The sequence below is a fragment of the Hipposideros armiger genome, unplaced genomic scaffold, assembly GCF_001890085.2.
Source record: "Hipposideros armiger isolate ML-2016 unplaced genomic scaffold, ASM189008v1 scaffold_725, whole genome shotgun sequence".
NCBI lineage: Eukaryota > Metazoa > Chordata > Mammalia > Chiroptera > Hipposideridae > Hipposideros > Hipposideros armiger.
This window is the reverse complement of record NW_017732075.1, coordinates 176723-189351: the sequence shown is the minus strand read 5'-3', so window position 1 is coordinate 189351 and position 12629 is coordinate 176723. Positions and strand designations below refer to the sequence as shown.

The 12629-nt window shown below is 44.5% G+C and overlaps 1 protein-coding gene and 1 long non-coding RNA gene across 3 annotated transcripts in view; one reads left to right on the top strand and one right to left on the bottom strand.

Annotated features, from left to right (window-relative positions):
• The window catches only part of GLRA1 (glycine receptor alpha 1), an 85406-nt gene that overhangs the window by 57140 nt on the left and 15637 nt on the right, over nucleotides 1-12629 (bottom strand). The window lies entirely within an intron of this gene.
• Nucleotides 8590-12496, top strand: LOC109373450 (uncharacterized). The gene is made up of 4 exons (XR_002122229.1): nucleotides 8590-10211; nucleotides 10895-10979; nucleotides 11754-11816; nucleotides 12170-12496. It is a non-coding gene; the product is annotated as an uncharacterized LOC109373450 (long non-coding RNA).

The window sequence follows — 12629 nt, the reverse complement described above, 5'->3', positions numbered from 1 at the left end:
CTGTGTGTGTGTGTGTGTGTGTGTGTGTGTGTGTGTGTGTGTGTGTGTGTGTGTTTGAAGCAGTTCAGAACCAGTCTGGATTTGTGTTTTCACTGCGCTTTCAGCTGCACCGTGGACCCCATGTGGCTGGGAAGTCCTGCCAGCTGCCTTCCATGGCTGACAGGTAGTAAGTACCACATTCCCAGCCTTTTCTCCATTCAGCACCAGACCTGTGGCTGCTGCGTCACTCTAGTGTGAGCAGAGGGGACCACAGGCATGCAACTGGTGATTGATGACTCTTCTGCTGCTATAATTTACTTCTAGAACTTCTCCAGGAGTGGCAGTTATGAAGCTTTCATAAGCTCCTGTTCTCTGCCCAGCCCCTCCTCTCAGATAATAAGATTTGGGCACATAGTACTCCCTCCCCATAGTTACTGGCGCGCAGGCGGTCTCTTGGCCCTCAGGCCTCTTTCATAAGCCTGAATCCTATTAGACGGTACAGTGAGAGAATGAATTTGCCCTAAATTATCTCTTACCATTTGCTATTAGCAAAATGTGCCATTTAATATCAGAACCCTTCCCACAGCTGAAGAGTCCCCTGGTTATTTGAGCGCGCATGTCTATAGCACGACATTTGCAGTCTCTTGTCACCTGGCCACTGACTCACTAAAAGCCCCGGCAGAGTGAGCTGAACTGGAGGGAATGGAGACTCTAAGAGGTTAAGTAACTGGCCTCAGGTCACACAGACTTTCATGAGAGAGGGAATTAGAACACACATTTTCAAGTGTTGCCTCACCCAAATGCTACCGTGTTTGGGGAAGCCTTTTGCAAATCGTGAAGAGTATCTACATCATGATAACTGCTATTATTATTGTTTGTTTTCGAAGCTTGTCACATTTTGTTACATCCAAGAAAATCAAAACACGTGTCCGACTTCCAGCAATCCTGATATACGCAACCCTAAATTTACCACACTTAAAGATGGCGAAGAAATAGTTGCGAGTTACCAAATGACCCTCTGTTTTGTCAAGTGACTGACAGCAGAATTCTATGAGATGTTGCGATTCTCTAGTCTAGACTGTCCCATGTATCACGTACTGGTAGTTTCCTGGATATCACTGTCACACTTTTCACTGTTTCTACACCACCTCTATTATCAGTCACTTAAGATTTTTCCCTTAAATTGCCTTGTTCCTTTTATTTATTTTTTTATTTTTTTTTATTTTTTTTTTCAGCTGAGCCATCCCGCCACCTGTTGGCAGCTCACGGCTGCTCAGCTCGGGCTGACTCGAACCACTGTTGCTCAGAGCTCAAACTCTTGAGCGAGCTCTTAACCAACTGAGCCACTCAGCCGGCCCCCTGCCTTGTTCCTTTTAAACTCACCCCTTTTTAAAAGGAAACTTTGTATTTCACTACTCACACATGAAAAAACCCCCCAGTATTACTCGCCATAATAAAAATAACCATAATAGTGAATACAAGATAACAAAACAAAAAGAGAAGAGTTTAAAATTCTAGTTATAAGCTGTTAATTGCCAGCCTGCCCTGAGTTCCAGAGGAAGATCAGCTCGAGTTGGAAAGGTGTCAGAGACATAGTAACACCTAATGGAGACTTTCTTTCTTTCTTTTTTTTTTTTTAGCTGAGCCATCCTGCCACCTGTTGGCAGCTCAGTGGCAGCTCAGCTCGGGCCGTGAATCAAACCGGGGACCCTGTTGCTCAGAGCTCAAACTCTTGAGTGAGCTCTTAACCAACTGAGCCACTCGGCCGGCCCTTGAGACTTTCTTCTTTAGATAATGAGAACTGAAAGAGAGTTGGTTCAATAATAATTCACTGCTATTGTGTGTAAACCACCCCCAATCATCCCCCATCTCTTACTGCCCTAGTCCAAAATTTCCCTAATTCTTTGTCAAACACAAAGGCTCTATTTTAATGTGGAAATAGCCACTCCCTTCCACCTGACAGTCATTGCACCTATCTGTCTATATTTAGACATTTTGTACAGAATTAGCTCAAGGCCCTTTAATAGTAAATCTGTGCTCTGTGCATCCGTGTAGAGTAAATATGCACCAACGGGTCCCCAATGCACATTTAGTACCACCACCCTCTGGTGAACTTAAATGTCTGCTTGTAGACTCTGAGCTACTGGACAGAGAAGCCGGGAATGGAGCTGCGAAATGAATTTGAATTATTTTGAATTTGAAATTATTTTGAAAATATTTTGAATTATTTGAATTTGAAAATGAAATTTGATTATTAGGATTTGCTGACCCTATACAAGTATTTGGAAATGATGCAAATTGTCTCAGGGATTATTGCAATGTAATGTAGTGAATCAGAGTTGGTTTGGACAGGTTTGATTAATAGTAATTTCTAGAAAGACAGTGAGGTCTTCTGGAACCAAGTGTCTTGCCCTTCACTGAGGAGGCTTATGGCGATAGCTGCACCGACTAGACAGAGTGTTAAACGATCTATCACCTTTCAATTAGGGGATTTGTTATACTAGGAGACGTTGGTGTCTAAGGGACCTTGGTTTTGACTCCTGATGACACAGACCATGGAAGGTTCCAGGAGTGGGGTTGGAGGCAGGGTGACAAGGTGAAGTGGGTGCTGTGTGACCTTTGGTGGGTCACTTCCCTCTTGCCTTTCAGTTTCCGATGCTATAAAATGAGGGGATTAGAATAATCTCTCAGAATCCTTCTGGCCCTAAATCATTTTATTAGTCTATAACATTCCCTCTTTCTTTTCTTTTTTTTCTTTTTTACATATCTGGTGTGGGATTTGAATTTGTCTGGACTCCTTTGGGGGAATGTGAGTGTGTTTGTGTCTTGGTTCTTCCCCATCCACTATCAAGATTTCTCTCCAATGGAACAGCTCGTTTTTCAGGGATTTGTTGGAAGAAAGGCCAGATCAATGCTCACATTCTCATTCTCCTGTTGCAACATCAGTTGGAAATAGGGAATCAATGGGGAGCTGTCAATCTGAATTTCAAATGAGCTGGAGGAGCCATGGCACTGGGGAAAACCGGTTTCAATTCCACCCTGCGTGGCACCACAACCCCCAAACCATTCTGGGTGAGCAGCGAGGGTCCTCCCGTCAGACTCCTCGTCCTCGGTTCACTGTGGGCAGAGAGGTCAGGAGATTGGGGGTGGGAAAGGGGGAGAAAAGGCAAGGTGAGGGGCAGGAGAGGTTGAGAGGCTGAGGGTAACCCAGGGAGGGACACAGGGCTGGAGGAGGAAGGTGGAGGTGCAGGCTGAGAAGGGACGGGAGATGGGCTGGGGTGGGCAGAAGGAAGGGGAAAGTGTGAAAGTGGGGGTGTCTGAGGTATGGCCAGTGCTAGAATCAAGGAATTCAGTGAGCACAGAGGACGGGCACCCAACTGCACTTGGAAGAGTGGGGGCTTTTAAGAGACTTGGTGGAGAAAGTGGCTTTTGCAGTCAAATGTGAAGGTTGGCCTGGAAGAAGCAGGGAGGAAGAGTGTTTTGGGTAGAAGGAACAGCATGTGTAAAGTCCAGAGGTGACAGAGGACTTGGAGAACTGAAAGACATTTAGTGTGTGTGTGAGGGAGGGAAGTGGGAGAGAAGGAGGGAGGGAGGGAGAGAGAGAGACAGAGCGAGATGAAAGGAGGTGAAGATGGAGCACGGAGTCTGTGGGGTTGGGAGTAGCAACCAGGTGGGTCTGAAAGTTAAGGGAAGATTCTCCGTTCCCAATCCCTTTACAGTAAAATAATCCATGTTGATTTCTCAGTTGTTTCTGGCTGGACTGAATTGTGGCCTGGCCAAGTTTGGGAAATTGTGTCTTCCAAAGACACCTCCAAATGGTGGGTGTCCAGCGTGGTTTCCAGGCAACTGGTCCTCTGACTTGGGCCAGAATATCTTGGCAGGGAGGTAGTCCAATGAGCTGGTGGTTATTTTGTGTAGAAAGTACCTGGTCAACTAGTCAAGGTCGTTTGAAGGTCAGCTGTGTGTGTTCATGGGTATTTACTTAATACACAATTTTGAAGGTCACTGTGGAACAGAGGGAAAAACATTCAGGTGTGGGCTGGGAAACGGGATGTAGTCTTGGCTCTGTCTCTAACTTTCTGGGTGGTCTTGAGCTAATTCTTTTTCTTAGATGGCCCGAAGTGTCTTCTTCTGTGAAATGGCAGTTTTGGATTAGATCAGGCATGCTAAGCCATTTTACGTCGAGTGCCCACTCCATGCAACTGGTGGTGGCTGCTCAGAGAAGGGTTCTGGGGCCCAGCCCAGCAGGGAAGGGGATAGCAGGATGGACCACCAGTCTGTGCCAAGGGACTAGATTGTGGAGTCGAGGCTTGTCTCGTTTCTGCTGGCCCTCTTGCTCTAAAAGCCTCTGATCCTTCTGGGTTTTTTAGCACCCACTATATGCATAAGGCCCTGTGGGGAGATGCAGATAAATGTATCACTGCCTCCATATAGGCAGGGTTGGTGTCTGTCTTGTTCAGGGCCTGCCATGTAGCTGCAATCAGTCATCAATTGTTGACGCATGGCCTTCGGCCTCTCATTGTTTATAGTTCGGCAGATACAATAGATTAGGTACATAAACAATTATAGGAGGCTGCCACCCAGCCTAGGTGGCATAATTGGATTGCTGTGGTGGTTCAGAGGAAGACGGCAGTATTTGGGGGGGAGGTAGGGACATGAATCAGAGAATTTTTCTGAGTTTTATTAAGTAGCCCTCTGTGCACGTTTAGAAAGAAAGACCTAACATTTGCCATCGTCCACGTTGTGTTTTGGGGGGAGAAAGCTTTCTTCTCCCCATGGGCTATCCTCAGGAAAGGAACGGAGAGGTGGTGGGGAGGGCTCTGTGGGGCTGAGTGAGGCTGGCACAGTCTAGCCTTATGGACTGCATCAGTTTCCTGTCCCTGGCTCTGACACCTGGGACTTGCAGGCAGTTGTGCAGCGTGGGCCCCACTGGTCACCCTCAGCTTTGCCTGGGTTGTATCTTTAGGCCAACGTTTGGCTTCCCTGGGCCAGCTGTGCAATTTAGATTTTATCTGATTGCAGTAAGGGGCTTAGGCTGACCGGAGAGTACCTGATGTTTTATTACTCGCATTCCGTGATCTGCTAAGCGCTCCTGGGAGCTGAATGTCACAGTTGGCATGCTCCGAGCCCGATTCTCCCAGGGCCTTATGGAACAAGACATTCCCCCTCTGCCGCCCCCGCCCCCCCCAGCTATATCTGCTTCCTGTAAGGAACTTTTATCTGGGTAAAAAGCACAAGCATTGGAATATGATTCTCTTCTGCAGTGAGATCAAGTCTTAGGTCCTCGGAGCTGGAAGGAACATTGGATTCTATCTGGCTCTCCCCCGTCCCTAGGGTAGTCTGCTTCTCTAGGGATCTCTCATACCCCTTATCACTGCTTCCAGTCTGTTCCTCTGGCTAGCTCTCCATCCACCGACTCGCCGCCTTTATTTTAGTATCCCACAAAGCAGGGCCAGGAGGAGGACGAGGAGGCCCCTAGCAAAATTGAAGGAGGCACTCACTCTCAGTGTGGCGTAAGTGGCAACTCTGCACTTGCAGGACCCTGAGAGTGACTGCCTCCTTACATTTTGTGCCCTGGGTGCCTCACTTGCCTCACCCTAGTCCTGGCCCTGCTACAGCATCAAAGATCCTCAAACCCAGTCAAGGGTAGGATTTCCTGTAGGTAATCCAATGGAGAGGGAGTCTCTATTTGTCATAGCCTCTCATTTTACTTCCAAAAAGCTTCGTTTTTATGTTTCTTGTTTGATGGCAAGAAACAGCATTGCATATTTTATCTCGTTTTATCCTGCTAGCAGCCTGAGAGGTAGGAGGGAGGGATGTCTGTCCCCATTTTCCAGATAAAATGAAGGCTTAAGGTGCGTGTGACTTGAGCTAACGCTGTCATACCGCACTGTGTTTGCTAAAATTATGTCGATGTTTTCTTTTTGTCTCACTTTCTTCTCCTTCATGCGTATGTTTAGAGGCTGGAATCATGGAAACCTTTGGTGTTTTCTGGTTCAAGCTCACCCGTCACCTCTCCAACCTTCCTTTTCCTCGGAATTGGGGCAATCGTGTGCTATGTAGACAAGATCCTAGGGGAAATGACTTTTTCAAGCTTTCTCCAGGCTCATAATAAATATGATTTTCATGAAGCACAAGGCCTGGCATATGCTCAGGCATCAATAAATGTTTGTTAAATGGGTGATACACACCTTGCATCCCAGAGGAAGCTGAATTTAGCTGTGCAGGTACTTGGCATCAGTGATGCGATCTGACTGGAGTAAGAAAGCCCTTTAGTCAGTCCCTGGGGAAAAAATACCCAATGTCCTCTGGGAAAATCCAAGGCAGGAAAACAGAAGAAGCCAGCCTTTTCTTTCAATAGCATTGCCAACGCCCCCACCTCCCACGGAATGACTCAGACCAATGGGCTAGGTCAACCCTATGTGCATAAAGCCTACCTTTCTCCCGACTTAGGTCATTTATTATCATTCTGCAGCAACCATCTCTCTTTGCCCTGACTGTCCCCATATGTCTCACTTGGGGAGATTTTCCTGTGCCCCTGACCTTTAGCGTGATTCTCCAGTCTGGTTCTCCAGTGAAAGAAGCCTTGGCTCAAGCCTGTGGGCGTCACGTAGGCCCCCGGATGAGTTACAGCGTGAGGAGTCCAAGGGGATTCTTCAGAGGCTGAAGAACAGACCGGTGGGGTTTACTCTGCCCGAGTCCGAGCCCTTAGCAGGCCCTGCATAATCAGCATGCATCCCACGAGTTGGACAGGAGAGAAAATGGCTCTCATTACCTTCAATGCAGCTTTCTTTTTAATCAGATAAATCTCCCTGGAAAAGTATGTCTTTGTAGAGAATAGAGCTCAGGGCTTCTGGACAAAAAAATTTTGGGAAAGAAAGATTGCATTAATCAGCAGGGATTGGCCGTTTGAGGTTGCAAAGACCAGGGAGTATAAATATCGAGGAGCAATAATAATAGGATGAAAACAGATAAAGACATGATGTTAGCTAATGGTAGCAATAGCTACCATTCACTTAGTATTTACTCTGTGCTGGGTACTTTGGATATGTGACTGTATTTAATCTTCCCAACAGTCCTATGACGATGACATTATTTATTACCTCCCCTTTAGAGACGACGAAGGTGACACTTGCGTTTTCAGGGATTCAGCTGAGGCAGAGCCCACCGGTCAGCTCGTCTCTAAAGTCCACGCTATTAACCACTCCACTCCACTGAGTTTTGCAAGTAATACCGATTTGCAAGCTCCTTCTGAGGAGCTGCTCTGGTTTGTGATATACATGTTTACACAGTTCTCTGGAGCTACAAGTGAGAATTCATGGAGCTCAGGGAACTGGAGTGTTTGGGCTGCGTATGATTCCTCTCACACCAATAACACTTTCAGGTTATATGGCAGGTCCAAGTCCATCACTGCATTTGATCCCCACACCATTCCCATGACAGCATCTCCATGCACAGGTGATGACATTGAGGCTCAGCGGAAGGGTTAAGAGGCCTGCTCAGGGTCTCAGAGGCCAGAGCCATACACGACCAGGGACTCCAGGTCAAGCCATTCCCAAAAGACGGGAAGACCATGGGCGAACGCTTTGTGATTATTTATTAAATTGTCCCTCAGAATTTCTCTGTAGTCAGTTTGCCTCTCGTTTTATTTCTCTCCATCTTAGTTCACTCATCTTTAAAATGTGACCTGCTTTTACCAACTGCATGTTGCTTGAATGGCAAAAGTTCACAGTGCTTTTACAGATGTAGAAATAAACTTTTCTTCTCAGGTCAGTCAGCCCTTTCCATTCAGTAGGCACTTTTGGGGTAATCATCATTTCATAGGAGATAGCATTCATTTACTACTTCATTTATTTACTTATTTATCCAAAATAATTATAGGGTGCCTACTATGTGTCAGAGATTGTACTTGGTAATTGAGCAGGATAGAAATAATAAAATAATAACAACTAGCCCTTACTGAGTGGTTATAAAATACCAGGCATTACCCCAAGAGCTTTATCTGCAATACTTAATCCTGCATATAATCCTGTGGATTGGGTATCATTACTCCCATTTTATTGATGAGGAAACTGAGGTTCATAGAGGTCCAATAATTTATCTGGTTTCCCCCTGGCTCCACAGACTTCTCTCTTAACTGTATCAGTAATGAATATGTCATAGCCCTTACTTTCCAAGAGCTCCTAAACTAATAGAGGGCAACCTATGTGAAGACAAGTAAGTGCTCAAATACCTGTGCCTATTAGACAAAACACATCATTTTTTTCCCTCCCAAGTCTATACTAGTTCAAACCTGTAGTGGAAAATAAGCCAGGTTGCAATGAACCCATAGGAAGTGCATCAGCAAGATGGGGTATTTATCCCAGACAAAACAGGTTTTCCTAAGAGTGGACCTTGGATGTGTGTGGTCTTCAAGCATCCAAGAGACCGTAGTTCAAAGGTGAATGTTGAGAAAATAAACAACCCTCCCTGGACACTAAGGGAAAAAACCTGACTTTTAATTGTAGGAAGAGCAACTTAGATTAAAAACCGAAGCTGCGTTTAATAAACCGAGTGACTACTCTTCAGAAATAGAGCACTTAACCGTGAGTTGAGAGGGTTTAGCTGCGCTGAAGTGGGTATTTGTATGTAAATACAGAATTTACCAAAGCAGCAGCGCAGAAGCTCGGGGCTCTAATAATGCTCTAAATAGCCCTCCTTGATTCCCTGAATCCCCTAAGAGAGAGCTGCAGCTATGCTCAGTGGGGTGGAACTTTTTTTGTCTTACTCAGCAGGTTACAAAGTCTTGGGAAGAAGTAGGTAGAGGAGTTTTAGGATTATGGGACCTGGTCGTCTTGTGTATTAAAAAAAAAAGACATTTATTGAACACGTGCTATAAATTAATGACTATATTCTGACTGCAATGTCAGGAGCGATAATCATCTCCATTTTATAGATGAGCAAACTGATTTAGAGATTAACTAACAATCATAGCAATTGCTATGGATGGTTGAACACTTTTTAGGTGCCACACACGGAACTTTACCATGCATGCTTTCTAATCCGCCTAGCAACTCTATGAGGTAGGTACCATTTTCTTGTCTATTTTTGAGATGGGAAACTGAGGCTTGGAGAGGTTAAATGACTTAGTCAAGGTACTTTGATGGCAGAGTTGATACAGGAATCCAAATGAGGTAGAATTTTGGCATATGTTTTGGAGCAGCTGTTCAAATGTGCTAAAACAGCTCACTCAACTCAAATATGCATTGTTTTAAATTCCTGCTGCTCTGTGGTTTAGTATAAGCTTCCATAAAGAATATTTACAGAGGAGAAGACGTGTGAGTGAACCCTGTGGGGCTTAACGAGATGAAAGGAAGGTAGATAGATGGATGATAGGGCAGAACAAGGTGCTGTGGCCAGTGCCCCTTCCTGGTTTTAGGGTGAAGGAGGGCTAACGTTCAAAGGGTCACAGGGGTCACTGCCGAGTCTTTCTTTTCCTTTGGAGGTGTCTTTCCTTTCTACCCTGCACCTTCAGGATCCTGCAGCAGAGTCACCCCTTTGTAGCTCATAGGGGGACCGAACAGGAGGCCCGAATTCCACTGCCACTGCCTTCTGCTACTTGTTCCATGTCTCGGGGGCAAAGAGAAGCCACCCATGGGATGAGATACGCTGTGGATGTGGAGTCAGAAATCCTGGGTTTGACTTCTGCCTGTTCTGGTCCTTTCCTTGTGTGATCTTGAATAAGTCCTTTACTATATTTAAGCATCAGTTTCCTTATCCATAGAATGTAGATACCTCTTGTCCTAACTTATGCATTACTATGTGAAATCATGTTGAAGAAAGCGTAAGCTCCTACACAAGTAAGAACCCATTTCTGGACTGCAGCAGGGGCTTGCTGCAGGGTAAAGCACATGGGCTCCGCCATCAAATCCAGGCTGCCGTTTATAAGCTGTGTGGCCTCGGACAAGTTACTTATCCTGCCTGTCTTTGTTTCTGCATCTGTTAAATGGGGGTAACGATAGTTGCTACTGATAAAGTTACTGTAAGGAATAAATAATTCTTCTGCAGTGCTTACTTTGGTATCTGGCACATTGTAAATGTTCAATATGATTTTTATTGATTCACAGAGAACTGGTTGATGTAGGCTCTATGATGGGGGACGAATGTGAGCTTCTAGAGGCTCCTTTGTGCTTTGTGCTTGAACCTGTAAGGACCACACTCTCACACCTAGAGGAGCATCACAGGACTCTCAGGTAATTGTTCTGCTGTACTCTAGGGAATTTATCTGTTAAGTAGTAAATTAATAGCATTACTTTGGCATTTCAATCAATAGGATTAAGGTGATCTGATGGTACTAGAGGAGTAATGGCTCTGGACAGATGGAAACTGTCCAGTGGCAAAAACTGTACCTCACAAGCTGGCTGGCTGCCCTCAGACCAGATTCTTTCAATCCTTAAAAAAATAACATTTTTCTCTGATGAGTAGAGCAATAAAGGCGCATTGGAAAAATACAACCAGGTTCAAAGAAAAAAATAAAACCCACCTGGAAATTCCATTATCGAGATACCTACTGTCAACATATTAGTAAATTTCTCCAAAGTTTTTTTTTTCTCCTCAGTAGATTGTAATCAGTTTTGTTTGCAGCTTTTTTACTGAAGATTCTAAATGAGCATTTTCTCTTGTTATTAAACCTTTAGAAACATGGTTATAAATGACTGCGTAGGCCAGTGTGTGGCTAGATTAGCATTCATTTAGCTATCCCTCTATTGATGGGCATTTCTATCATTTTCAATTTTTAGCTATTATGAATTATGCTGTGAACCTCCCCCCCACCTCTGTTTGTATCCTAGAAGCAAAATTTTGCTGAGTCAAGGGTTATAAATATTTCTAAAGCAGAAAAACTATACCAGTGTAAAGGAGCCTCTCCCCACTCTAGGACCAGCGCTGTGCTCCTCATTGAAGTTTAATTCTTCATAAGGAGAAGTCTGCAAGGAGCAAGGGCTGAAGGCAGTGGTGAGAAGGTGAGAGGTAAAAGAAGAGAGACTCCTGCTTCTGTCTTTTTCCTTTTTCTCCATAAGCTCATGTTGCCCAAGAAACCATAGCCATTGGAATGTGCTAGAGGGGAGAAGGAGAGGTATCTGTGGTGGTGTAGTTTAGAGGTCCAACATTGTGTGGTACCATTTCTTTTCTCTTCTTTTTTTTAAAAAATTAAATCACCCTGCTTATGTCTCCTGTTTGTATTTCTATTTTCTATTATGTCTCCTTTTCCTGCTTATGTCTCCTGTTTGTATTTCTATTTTCTATTATGTCTCGTATTTCCTGCTTATGTCTCCTTTTTCTATTTCTGAAAGTCCTTACATATTATAAACATCCCATCAGTGCTTGAGGTAGGCTAGCATGGTAGACTCAAATCTGATTCTGCCACGTAGCTGTGCTATCTTAGGCAAGTCACCCAGTCTCTTCAAATCTGCTTCTTTATCAGTAAAATGAGGGGAATAATGGCGGTTCTAGGATTGTTGCACCCCAACCAAGGAGAAAATACACATCAAGTGCTGATATAGTGGCAGGCACATGGAAACCACTTAGTATGTTCGCCCTTATTACCAATAAAAATTAAAGTTTCTACGTATAAGATTCAAATATTCTTCACTACAATTTTATCCCAGCCCAGGTTACACCCAATAATTCTGAAGAACTTCAGAAAAATCTAAAGACTAAAAGAGACAGGTATGGCAGGAAATGCTTGATGTGGGCTGTACTTCAAGTCTTGGCTAATTTGTTACATTTCATCATAGGTCCTGCATTTTAAGAGGGACATTAACAGGTTGGAGCAGGTCCAGGAAGGAACAACTGGGCTGGTAAACAAACTTGAAATTGACCTGTAAAGAATAATTAAAGACTGTGGTGTTTGGCTCAGAAAAGACTTAGATCATTTTCCACAAATCCCTGTTGGGCTGTCATGGGAAGAGGGATTCAGCTTAATAAAATAATGTTCTTGAGTATTTACTATTTGCTTGGCACTGAGTTAAGCCCTTTGCAAATATTACTAATTTTTTTCCTCCAAAACTCTATATGAGGTACCTATTTGTGTTCATGTTGTACAGATAAGGCAACCGAGGCACAGATGGCAGAAGTGACTTGGCTGGAAGTTAGGTGGCTAGTAGGCAGTATGGTCGGACTAGAACCAGATCTTTCTGATTCTGTTGTTTAGGTTCCTTCTGCAGCCCACTGACTTCTCCCAGGTGATCAGGGAAGGGATGGGACTTTTGAAGAGGTTGATGGCTCCCTGATGCATGTGAGGAAAGAATATTCCCTAACAAATACTAAGGGAAGAGGCTTCCTTAAGGAGATGGCGAGTTTCTTGTCGCTGGAACTGTTCACGCGTACAGGCTGAGCTCTCCGTAGCAGGCGATGCGGTGAACCGGCTTAGGAGTGGGTTAGAACTGTGACCTGACTCCTTATTTGTATGACCTTGAAAGTTGCTTACCCTCTCTGAGGTTCAGTTTCTTCATCTGCAAACTAGCAATACTTCACTCTAATTTTTGGATTGTTGGGAAGAGTCGAATCATTCAGATAAATTGCTTAGGCAAGAACCTGGTATACTGAAGTTGCTCATTAAATGTTAAAATGAACAGTGATCTGTGGTCTCGTATTTGTACCTGCGGTTCTCA